Genomic DNA, 13006 nt, shown 5'->3' on the forward strand with positions numbered 1-13006 from the left:
AACGAAGTCCGTAGAGAGACAAGAAGGAACAAGTTCATGTGAAGAGCGAGGCATTGACGCCATAACCTTAGCATTAGGGAAAAAGGATAATCGGGGTCATGTCAAACGACTTGGCAGATGTGGGGTTGGTGTTGGCCTTACTCAAGCATTTGGGAAGAAAGATCGTAAGGGGAAAAGATCAAGCCATAATAGCTGTTCTTTTAGTGAATTGGAAGTAATGAAAGATTCTTTAACTCAGGAATTTGAAGCAAAATTTGAAGAAAGGTTGAGTCAACGGGTAGCTGAGGAGATTCAGACTTATGTGGCTAATTTGATTCCTCGCTCAAACTCAACATTGCCAATAATGCCAGCAATTACTGAACTTCAATCACCCTTAGCAAACAATCTTAATCAAATAAAAGCACCACGTGTGATACAGGTAAGTGAGAAATATTAAGATATTTGTATCTCATAATTTAAATATCAAATAATAAGATAATATGTCTTTAATATTCAACAATGTAGGTCCCGACTCCATGTTTTCTTACCTTGAATGATGAGTACAATGAGAATAAAGTGGTCGTGGCAGATGGAACAGCACAACCGTGTTTGGACGGGGTTACTCATAACCTTACCATGAATCCGAAGCACTATAGAGTTAGTGTGGACTATCCTTACCCCGACTATGCCTCTCTTGATCTACCGGTGAAGGCTCCAGATGGTGAAACTAAGTTGGGTAAAGCGACTGGCTATTTTGTGGAATGGCCCATCTATTTAGTGATTTTCAAAGATGAGGTATAATGTTTTCTACATTAAAAAATTTAATTATGAGTATGTTAAATGTTTTTTTTTAGCTTAATAATAATTTAACAAATATTAAATTTAAAAGGACATGGGACCACCGATAAAGAAGGCAAAATCAGTAGAAGTCAATGAGAAAGTTGATAGTTGTGGCGTTAAATCAGGGCAATCAACTACTAAAGGCTTTGATCTACTTGATGATAGCATTGTTGGTAGTTTGAGTGAGTGTTGTGAGATGTTGTATTGGTGCATGAGCTCTGATATTGACAAGTATGATACTATAACGGTATCATTGAAGGCTCCTTATTTCTATCAAGATGAGGATAAAAAAACTTTTGTTACAGCTACAGACGTATCAGAACTTCTTAGAGGAGCATGGGCTAATGTTTCATTGTTTCATGTCTACATTTTGTAAGATTTTCACACTCTAATCTGTATGTGTAATTGAAAGATATTTATATATCCCATCCTATATGTAAGTAACCAAATTTTGTTTTGCAGGTACCTAATTCATATGCATATTTCCATTTTAAATATAACCGAGATCACATTCCTTTGTCCTCAAAGGATTTCGGTAGCTGAAATCGAGCACGATTATCTCGAAGTTCATGGGTATGTTAAAAAGGCTTTTATGTCCGAACTTGAAAAGGAAGATAAGCATTGCAAATTTATGTTAGCACCGTATCTTCAAAGGTTTGTCCTACGACACATGCTTAATTATTTACTATTGTATATGTTTGTGAATTACAAGTTAATTAAAGTTTTATGGAATGTCATTTTTTATAGTAATCATTGGGTGCTTTCGGTAATAAACTTACAATTGGGCCTTGTGTTCGAGTTTGATCCTGCCACTTGTCCTAAAAAGACCCCAAGAAAATTGAGATTGGCTGATATACTAATGAAGTAAGTAAAGATAGAACATCATTTTCACAAAATAAATTCAAAGTTTATGAAAAATGTTGTTGTTATTTTTTTATTATAATTTTTTATTACAAGGCATACAAGGTGTATTTGTCTAAATTGAAGGGTAGTGTTTTGAAAAGTAGAAGGAAAAATTTGCTATTTAAGCAAATGGAGGTACATAAGTGATATCCTTTATGTTACACAAATTAATGCATGCAATGCATAAGTATTTTAATGGGTAATAAATTGTGGGCTTTGATGTTTTAATTCTAGTGTGCTCAACAAAAAGGAGGTACTGAGTGTGGATATAACGTCATGAGATACATGTATGAGGTTGTTGTTGGTCACAGTGAGTGCGAAGGTAATTTAGAGGAGGTAAGTGACGTGTGATTGTTTCTTTGAAATAATTAAAATAATCTTTTTGAATTTATTTAAATATATAATATTTGTTTGTATTTTACCAGGTATATTCTGCAAGGAAAATGGCTTATGATGAAAGGGAATTGAATGAAACTCGAGAACAGTGGGCAAATTTCTTTCGAAGAAAATATTTGTTGAATGAACCAATTTAGTTATTTTAATTTCATCGAATGCATAACTAATTTGATTGCATATGTAGGGATGGTGAACTAGTTTGTTGATTAGTGAATGAATTTATTGATTTGTTACATTAAATTTTTTATGTGGAATGATGACTTCATTTATTGGTGAATGGTAATGATGTTAGAGTAGTGTTGTGAGTACAGGTTTATGTACAGGTTTTTATTAATCAATATCAACTTGAAGTTGGGATGTTCGTAAAACAGGGGAGATGTTGTCCGTTTTTCTGTAGGAAAATGAGATTGTATATGAGTCTATGTACTCAAACCTGCAGGAACTATCTATGATATCTTCTCCATATATAAATTATTTGGACAAAAAAAAAAAAAAAAAAAACAATTATTCGTAACCAACAAAAAAATCGTTAGTTACAAATATCTTGAATTGTTATCATAAATTGAAGGTATAATTGTAACTGACAATAAATATGGTAGTTACGAATAAACATATAATCGTAATGGAAAATTAACATGATAGTTACAAATAATAGCTTAATTGTAACTAACATTTAAAAAGTTAGTTACAATAAACTGTAAAATTAGACTAAAAAATGGTGTATTTGTAACTAACATTTAGAGAGTCCGTTACAATTGCCTAACTTCTTGTAACTAACACTGTTGGTTACAAAAGCCTAACAGTATTTGTAACTCCTGTATATGTAACGGACAAAGTTGGTTACAAAAAGCCCGTTTTTGTCATTTACAAATGACGTTTTTTCTACTAGTGTAAGGACGCGGGTAAGAAGAGACTCCTTCAACTCAATGAGTTGGATGAGTTTAGATTGTCGGCATATGATAGTGCGCGGATCTACAAGGAGAAGACCAAGAAGTGGCATGACAAGAGGATCTTACCAAGAGAGTTTGCACCGGGCGATAAGGTTCTTCTCTTTAATTCTTGATTGAAGATTTTCCCAAGAAAGTTGAAGTCTAGATGGTCCGGTCCCTTCACTGTCACAAAGGTGAACAAATTTGGTTCGGTAGAGTTGGTGAATGACAAAGGTGAAGAATTCAAGGTGAATGGCCAAAGGTTGAAAGTGTATCATGAAGGTGCTACCATTAGAGATGTGGAGGAGACTCTCCTAACTCCAATTCCAACATGAGCTTCAAGGTGGTGAGAAGGTCGTGCGGGACCTAGATAAACCAGCGCTTTGCGGGAGGCAACCCGTATTTCATGCTTTCTAGGCTAGTTTTCCTTTTCCTTTTTTTTTTCTTTTATTATTATTATTTTTTTTTAGAGAGGCGAGGAGAGTGATATTTTACCAGTTTTAAGTGTTGTTGTACAGGTATGAATTTGACAAGCAGAAAGACTTAGAAAAAATTTGAAGAAGAAACGAAATCGGAGAATAAGGGCCTCTCGGGCCCGATCGGGCGAGGCTCGCCCGATCGGGCGCGCAAGCTACCCAGAATTCAGCAGCATTTTCGCCCGATCGTGCGCGAAAGCGAGCTAAAAATCGGTACTAATTTCGCCCGATCGGGCGCGCAAGCAAGGTTGCACTCAGGGACAATTTTCGCCCGATCGGGCGAAGCTTGCCCGATCGGGCGCTTTTTTTGGAAAATCGAGTAAAACAAAAAGATATGTCGGGCGAGCAAAGGGCGAAAATTTCGTTCGCGTTCGCGCCCGATCGGGCGGAGCTCGCCCGATCGGGCGCGCAACTTGAGTTTTGGAATTCCGCACTTTCGCCCGATCGAGCGCGCCTTCAGGCCGTCCCCCCTTTATTTTCTTTTCTCTTCTTTCTTTCCTCATTTTCTCCTTATTTCATCTTCTTCATTCACTTTCTCTCTCTAAAACCTCCATTTTCAAACCTTAAACTTACACTTCAATCCAAGATCTTCTCCAATTCTTCCATCCAAAATCAAAAATTCTTACATATTTCATCTCCCCTCATCCTCCTCTACAATCTATACTAATTTTCCCCAATTTTCTCTCAACTTTTCTCAAACCCTAAGAGAGAGATACCTCAAATTTTCCACTATTTTTCAAGAAAATGGCCTCCAAGCGTTCAAGGAATCAAAGGGGTGAGAGCTCAAGTGCACCACAACCAACAATCAACCCGGACCTTCAAATTCCGGGATGGGAGGAGGTTGTAATCACCTCGGAGGAGAAACGGGTTAGGATGGTTAACCTCATCGATCGTCAGGTAATTTCTACCCGTTTCATTCATCATCCTACATTAGTTAGGCTAGGTCTTGATAAATATGTAGAAAAATTGTTCAAGGGCATAGGCATGAGTGGTTTTTTTCAAATGTGCCATAATACTTATGATTATTTAACATTGGAATTTATTTCAAGTTTTAATGTTATTAAAATGAATGCACTAATCACTCATGTACAATTCCGGTTATTAAACAACGATGTGAGACTAACTCTAAAAGAATTTGGAAAGTTGTTTGATTTAAAATCGGATAAACCGATTGAGCCCTCTCAAGACCACACCGCCGTGGTCTATAAGAGGTTAACTGGGGAGGATTTAGTGAACCTCCAACATGCCAAAGGGACGTGGATTCAACATCCCGTCCCAAAGCTTTGGCAAAGATTTGTCGGCCTCACTATTTTTGGGAGGCATGAACCGGCAAATGTTCGGAGAGATGAATTGGAACTATTGGCTTCCTATATAATGCCTAATGCTGAAAAATTGAACATACCCCATAGGATAGCCAATCATTTCCAAAGGGAGGCCAATGCGGCCGAGGCAAGTAGGTCTAGAGCACCTATTTACTTTGGGGGGTTAGTGACCCATATTGCTAGGAAACACTTAGGTTGGAACCCCGATGGCCATAGGAAAGTTGTGGGATCGAACCTAATGGACCTACCCCATTTAGGGAGTTTGAACTAGGTACAACCGGTGGGGAGTGATACTTGGTGGATTGTCCACCGACAATCGGGTAGGAGGGACCAAGCCTTTACCTTACCCAACCCCGCCTTGACCAAATTTGAGAGGGGGAAGCCCTCTTATACTTTTGAGATAAATGGTCAAGGTGAGGTTCAACCACCTCACCCCTCACCACAACCCCACCAATCCCCCATTAACCACTCACCCCACTACCAACCACCCCCACCTTTCACCTACGGCATGCCCACTTCCTCGGTCGATTACAATGTCGACCCCAATGCCCCATATGACTTTTCGGCTTTTAGGAGCCAATTAGACCACATTGAGACGGGGCAAGGGAGGGTTAATGGTATGATGCAAAACCTAGACTCTAGGTTAAGCACCCTAGATGGGCGGGTTGGTCTTATAGAGAGGAACCTAGGGAGGGGCCTTTACCCCATGTATGATGATTATGCCCGTCGGGGGGCTATTCCTCCCGATTCACTTACTCCCGATTGGTTCCAATACCCCCAAGGAGGGTATTCTCACCCCGGTGCTTATGGTACTTATGTGGACTACTCTTCGGTCCACGGATATGGGGGTATGGGTGGGAATGTAGACCCTAACTACTATGCCGGTGGTTCGGGGTATGGTGGTGGTGGCTCTAGCCATGGAGGAGCCGGTTCTAGCCACGGCGGGGGTTATTCTAGGATGGATGAGGATGAGGAGTAGGCTACTCTCCCAAGTCAATGAGGGCATTGCTTGATTTGGCTTGGGGGGGTGTTCTTTCACTTGAAAAATTCTCTTCCTTATCTCTCTTTATTTGCTTTCTAGTATAGTTTTTATTTGCTTTCCTAGTGTAGTTTTTTATTGCTTTCTTATATATGAAAAATACAAAAAAATTGAAAAATAAAAAAATTCAAAAATACGTTCCAATGAATTGTGAATCATGCTTCCCTGTGCCCCATACTTGAGAAAATTTGTTTTGATTCTTGGTATTTGATGATGAATATTGTGGATTTGTTGGTCATGATTTGAAGTCTAATTGTTTGGATTCCTAAACTTGCGTCAATTTTGCCCAAATACTTGTGAATATAGTGCTTGAGTAGTTGATTTGGTTAGGAAATGTGTGATAGTTCCATAATTCCTGGTATGTCAATGAATTTGAGTATTGATTTGCAACTATGAGTAGTGTTTCATGACTTATTATTATGCACATGAGGAGGACGAAGGCGTTCATTCTTTTAGGTAGCCTTCAGAGTATTTAGATACATTTGTTCCCTTCTTGTCACCCATGTTGTTGCTTGTGCCCTTTTTTTGTTTATAGCCACATTACAAGCCTTAATTGCCCCATTGGTTACTAGTCCCAAGCTTGGCTTGGGGGAGCTATTAGTGAGTGAGGTGAGGGAGTTTGTAGTGTGCACACTATTTGCACAATTTGGGTGGGTTTTGAGAAGTAATTTGTTCTTGATCATATTTTTGTTTTATGAGTTTGAAAGTTGTATATATTTGAGAAAAATAAAAGTGTGATGAAAAAAAAAAAAGTTCAAAAAAAGAAAGTGAAATTCTAAGAAAAAAAAAAAGAGCAAAAAATGTTTGATGTTCAAATGTTCTAAGTGAAGGTTAATCAAAAGAAAAAAAAAAAAGTTGAGTTTCAATGTAAATATTTCAAGTTATGAGTTCAAGGTTTGTTTTTCACTCAAGTTCTACATTATCATATTTTTTATGAGTGAAATAGTGAGTGTTGGGATTGTTTTTATTGTTTGGAGTATATTTGGTGGATTGTTGTTGGAGTTGGTTATGTTGGAGATGTGTATGATCATTATTTTTTATCATGGGTTTATTAGGATTTGGCTCCCTTAATGCATAGCTTTTCTCTCACATAATCCCAAATTTATCCTACCTTTACCCTAGCCTTACATTACAAGCTTAAAAGACCTTCCGACCTTGTGCATAGAAGTTATGTAAATGTGAAAGTGTTGTTTTTCAATGCAAGTTATGACTTGGCATATTTTGAGTCGACTAGTAGGATGAGCGTTCAATGTTTTTTATACACACGAGAGTGTGAGTTGGGAGGGCATTGTTCACATTAAAGGGGTTGGGTGGAGAGCGATCGAATACATTCTTTACTCGCCACATAAATGAGAGTCGAGTGTGTGAGCACTAGTCTTGAATTCTATATGCTCTTGTGGTTTGCTCTACTTGACGATTGTTGGGGAGGAAAGGTGATTAGATGAATAAGATTGATTGATGTTGAAGCATGTTCATTTAATTTTACCTTGAATCGTTGGCTTTTGATTTGTTTATTGGGGTGAAGTATGTTTTATATGTTCATTGATGAGCTCTTTGCTTAGGGACAAGCAAAGGTTTGGCTTGGGGGAGTTTGATATGTCTATTTTATATAGTGTTTTACCCCCGTCCCGTGGTCATTATTAGTAGTGTTTTTGGCTCTTTCGGGCCACTTTTATTACTAATTTGTGTGTTCTAGTGTTTTCGTAGTTTTAGTTGTATTTTACAGGAAATTGCACTCTTGGAGCATTTTCCCGGGCCTTATTGGATCGACTACGGAAGCTAGAAGGACACGACCACTTTCGGAGCCCAAGATCGATGAGAGCCGGTGACTAAGGGCTCGGTTATTTGGATCACGAGGCATTTGGACCATGTATTCGAGACCCGAGAGGAAATATGGATTGGGCCGAGAAATCTAGCCCAATCGAAGTCCAAGCCTCGAAGATGAAGACCGAGCCCGATCGGGCGGCTGCGTGTGTTAGTGCCATCAAGGAAAGGCGCGCCCGATCGTGTGATCATAGGCTCGATCGGGCGCGGCATATCAGAAGGAGCATAGTAAAAAAGGCGGGCCCGATCAGGCGCTCCTTCGCCCGATCGGGCGCGTGTTTTTCCTAGAGTCTGATTAAGTTTAGTTTAATTCGTGTTTTAGGAAAGGTTTATATACGTTTTTGTACGGAATAATTACTTACCTCTTTCTCTTAGACTTTCTCTCTCTACTTAGTATTTTTCTCTCTCTTAAATTCTCTCTAAACTCTTGTTCTTAATTCCTGCATTAATTCCAGATTTATTTTGGTACAATTTCTTCCCTTTTTAATTTCAGCTATTTTAATTGTTTTCTTGATTATGTTCTTATTTATTTATTTGATTGGTTTAGTTATGATGATTAGTGAGTAGTTCAATTCTAGGGTTTATGGGGATCCATAATTAATATGAAGGGATAGTTTGTTATTATTGATTGTTGATATTGCATGATAATTTCCTATTGAATTGTTTTAATTCTTTGCAATTAGATTATGAATCGAGCAGATGTAATTTGATTGTGAATGTTTAGCAATATTGAATTGATGAATCGAGCAGATGTTGATTTAATATTAAAGGCTATTTTTAATAGGAACTTAGGTCTAATAAATTGCGAGAGCCTGTTAGATATATGTTGGTTAATAAATTGCGAGAGCCTGTTAATCATGTTATTTGTTCATTCTTAATTATTAATTACTTCGTTCTATCCCGGAATATTAATTATTGGTGAACCTGTGACCCTAGGTTTCCTTATTATTGATTCTTTTCTCCCTAAACTCATTCTTCGTAGTATAGAATTCACACTTAAAATATTGGTTACTTAGATAATTTAGATTATATTAATTAATTAGAATTAAAAAGACCTGTTTTCCTGTGGAGTTCGACCCTACTTCCCTATCTACCTTAGTTAGTGATTTAGGTAATTATTTTTTATTAGGGGATACGACTTTACCTTGTCAGTTTCTGCAATCAATAATAATGCCAATGAGGCTTTCTGTGAAAATTGTGGAATTATAGGTCATTGGGAACAAGATTGCAAAAGTTCCGTGGAGCAAGTTATTGCCTTTCAAGCTTATAGGCAGAATAACCCATACTCCAACACCTACAATCCTGGGTATCGGAATCATCCGTACCTTTCCTACCGGAGTACTAATGTTCAAAATCCACCACCACAAGAACCACAGGCGCCATAACAACAGCAGCAGAAATATTACCATCCCAATGCTGGCCAGAAAAACCAACCACAACAATCCTCCTCATCTTCCGACCTTACTTTGGTAGAAATTAGAGCAATGTTGGTTAATAAGCAGAAGCACGTGGAGAGTAGAGATGCACAAATTGATTCAATTCTAGCACACAATAAGATTGTAGATAATCAAATTGCGCAACTTTCCGCTACTCTACAAGCCCGCCAACAAGGAGCTCTTCCAGCACAGCCGACCAACCCTACGGATCAAGACTTTGCAATTACTCTAAGGAGTGGTTCAAACTATGAAGGGCCCCCTATGCCAGAGCTGATGAACCTGTTTTATTAAATAATGTTAATCTTGATTCCGTTAAACCAGACAATGTAGCTAATAGCCCTGCATGGCTAAAGCATAGTACTAATATATCTAATTCTACATTGCAGGGTACGACTCCAGAGAAGGTGGCCACTCCAGATAGGAGCAATAATGCTCCAAAGCCAATTATCAAACTTCCATTCCCCAATCGTCAACTGAAAACAAATTTGGATAAGCAGTTTGGTAAGTTCCTGGAGATGGTAAAAGATTTGTAGGTAACAGTTCCCTTCACTGAATTAATCACATGAATTCCTGCATATGCAAAATTTATGAAAGAAATATTGACAAGAAAAAGGTCTATTAGTGAGGTAGAGACAGTAGCTTTCACTGCAGAGTGTAGTGTCGTACTTCAAAATAAATCTCCACCTAAATTAAAAGATCCGGGTAGTTTTTCTATCCCTTGTCATATTGGCAATCTAATGATTGATAATGCATTGTGTGATTTGGGTGCTAGCGTTAGTGTTATGCCATTATCTGTGTGTTCCAAGTTGAATATGGGTAAATTAAAGGCTACTTATATTACTCTACAAATGGCCGACCGTTCTTTCAAATACCCCTTAGGTAATTTAGAGGATGTCCCCGTTAGAGTAGGTAAATTTTATATACCCATTGATTTTGTTGTTCTTGATATGGCTGAGGATATGCAAACCCCAATTATTTTGGGTAGACCATTCCTCAACACTACATGAGCAATCATAGATGTGAGAAGTGGCAAGTTAACACTATCAGTAGGGGACGATAAAATTATTTTTAATCTTAATAATACCCCTAAAAGCCCCATGACAGAGGAGAAGTGCTTTAGTGTTAATGTTTTTCAAAGTTATTCTAACAAGCCCCAAGCTCTTGCAAAAGATCCCTTGGAGGCGGTATCTTGTGTTGCATCCCTTTCATATGAGATAGACAAATGGCAGAAGGAAGTTGATGCAATAGAAAGATCCCTCTACACTGTTGGTCTTGGTTTTGAGGACGAAAAGGTGGAATCAATCAAGCAAGTTGTGCAATTTGAGCCTACGGTAAGTGTTCCGCCAGATCGAGTTGCAAATGTTAAATGCAATGACAATTTGAAGCAACCCTCGATCAAAGAAGAATCATTAGTGTGTAGCATTGAAGAGCCCCTAATCCAATTCAAGGAGGATCCACCAGATAAGGTGAATTGGCGTCCCACAGGGTATGTCAGGAAGCCGCGTCGTAGCCTAAACAACGCTCGACCGGGTGAGAAACCACCCGACCAAGCGTTAGGCCAAGGATCCTAGTTCCTGTACTTGGTAAGAAGGTCGTGCGGGAACTAGATAAACCAGCGCTTTGCGGGAGGCAACCCGTAATTTTAATGCTTTTTAGACTAGTTTTTCTTTCTTTTTCTTATGAGAGGAGAGATCAGGGAATTTAATGAGTTTTATGAGTTTTTGTCCAGTTTTGGAGGAAAAGAGTTAGCCAAAAATTGAAGAAGAGAAGAAAGTAAATAAAATCGTCAATTAGCCTCGGGCCCGATCGGGCGAAGCTCGCCCGACCGGGCGCGAGAGCTGGGTTAAAAAATCAGGTCTTATCACCCGACCGGGCGATGGTCGCTCAACCGAGCGCGAAAATCGTCGTATACGGACATATTCGTCCGCCTGATCGGGCAAACCTCGCCCGACCGGGCGCGAGAAGAGACCAAAATTGCATCATCAGATCGCCCGATCGGGCGAAGGGCGCCCGACCGGGCGCGAGAGTATACGAAATCGGGTAGTCTAGATCGCCCGATCGGGCGAGTTCTGCCCGACCGGGAGCGAGAGCACAACAGAATCTAATAATCAGATCGCCCGCCCGACCGGGCGCGACATACCCGGCCTACTTCTTCTTCTTCTTTCTTCGTTTTTCTCATTTCTATCTCCTTCCTCCATAACTTTCTCTCTCTAAAACTCAAATTCTCTCTACCTTCTCTCTAAGATTCTCTCTTCATTTCTCACCTAAATCCAAAACTTTTTACATATTATTAATCCACTCTTCATCCTCTACATTTCTATATCAAAATTTTCGAATTTCATTCAAATTAATTTTCATACCCATTTTTACCATAGCTTCAAAGAGGGCTCGATCTATCTTCGGTAGGAGTTCTAGCTCGAGGGAGGAGTATGACCCGGATTTACAACTCCCATACTGGCCGACGATCCGTATTGCTAGCCAAGAGCAAAAGGAGCGGCTAGAACACCTAGTCGGGCGCGAGGTAATTCCTTCACGGTGGTTACACCGCCCTACTTTAGAATCGTATGGTTTGTATGATTTTGTGAAACGATTTTTAAATGACATAGGCATGAGAAAATTCGTTGATATGCACTATCCTACATACCGTGAATTAACTTGTGAATTCTTGTCTTCTTTAAAAGTTGTAAATAGTATAAATGGACCGAATTTAATTTTTAAGTTAAACAATAGGAATATTAGTTTAACTTATGTGGAATTTTGTAAATTGTTTGAATTAAATTCTGAATTACATCACCAATGGCATGCTGAATATAAAATGGGTGACATTTATTATGCTCTGACTGGTTTTCCTACTCCCGACCCCCAACATGCTAGTACCAAACCTATTCATCACCCTATCCCAAAAATATGGCAAAGATTTGCGGGTTTGTGTTTTTTAGGTAGGAACGAGCCCCATAACGCCCAAACTAACAAACTAGCTGTTATAGGTCACTATGTATATGGGTTTGGGAAATTGAACATAGTGTAGACACCCATTTGTGTGTCCCCAAAACCAAACCCAGTGATGAGTACCCTTCACGTCGAATCATAATCGAATGAAACGAAAGTGTGGAAAGGTCTAGTGTTGCGGAAAGTTTTTATTTCTTTTCTCTTCTCTCTGTTTTTGAAAACTTTATTTTAAGAAAACAGCCAATCCAGTTTGGTTGGTCCATGATATGGGTCCAATAGTGGTGTAGTTGGATGGGGCTTGCAAAGACCTTTCCAACGATATATTATAAGCCCAATTCCGATGAATATTGAGGACGTTATGGCCAATTTACCAAACTGGGCCCGGTTTGAGCTTTATGTACGGCCCAATGATCTAGGGGAGGGCCTAATATGATTTATCATTCCTAATGCAATTAGGAATGGTTTTAGTCTTCTAGAATCTTCTAGAAGGTCCTTTTCATTCCTAATTCAATTAGCATTGATAAGTTGACTTTGTTGACTTTTCAGAGTTTTAATCGAAATCAAATAACATTTTCGAAGAAATTATATTATTTTATCCTCCAGTACGGTAAACTTATCGGATTTTCGAAAACGCGTTAAAATCAAGACTGGCGTCTGACCCCAGGCCTTGGCGCCTGGAACTAGGCTTGGCGCCAGACGCTAGCCGTTGGCGCCTGACGCTAGCCGTTGGTGCCTGGCGCCAGTTAGCCAGGGTTGGCGCCAGCTCTGTTTCCTGAGCGTCAGACTCTGTTTTGTTAATTTATCTTTTTTGGCTGATTTTCTCTATAAATATCGTATCAAAAACTCCGTTTTCATTTACCATTCATCATCAATTCTCATCTACAATCATCTACATCTATCATTCACCAATTCT

Source organism: Chenopodium album, chromosome 4 (genome assembly GCF_948465745.1).
Source record: "Chenopodium album chromosome 4, dcCheAlbu1.1, whole genome shotgun sequence".
Lineage (NCBI taxonomy): Eukaryota > Viridiplantae > Streptophyta > Magnoliopsida > Caryophyllales > Amaranthaceae > Chenopodium > Chenopodium album.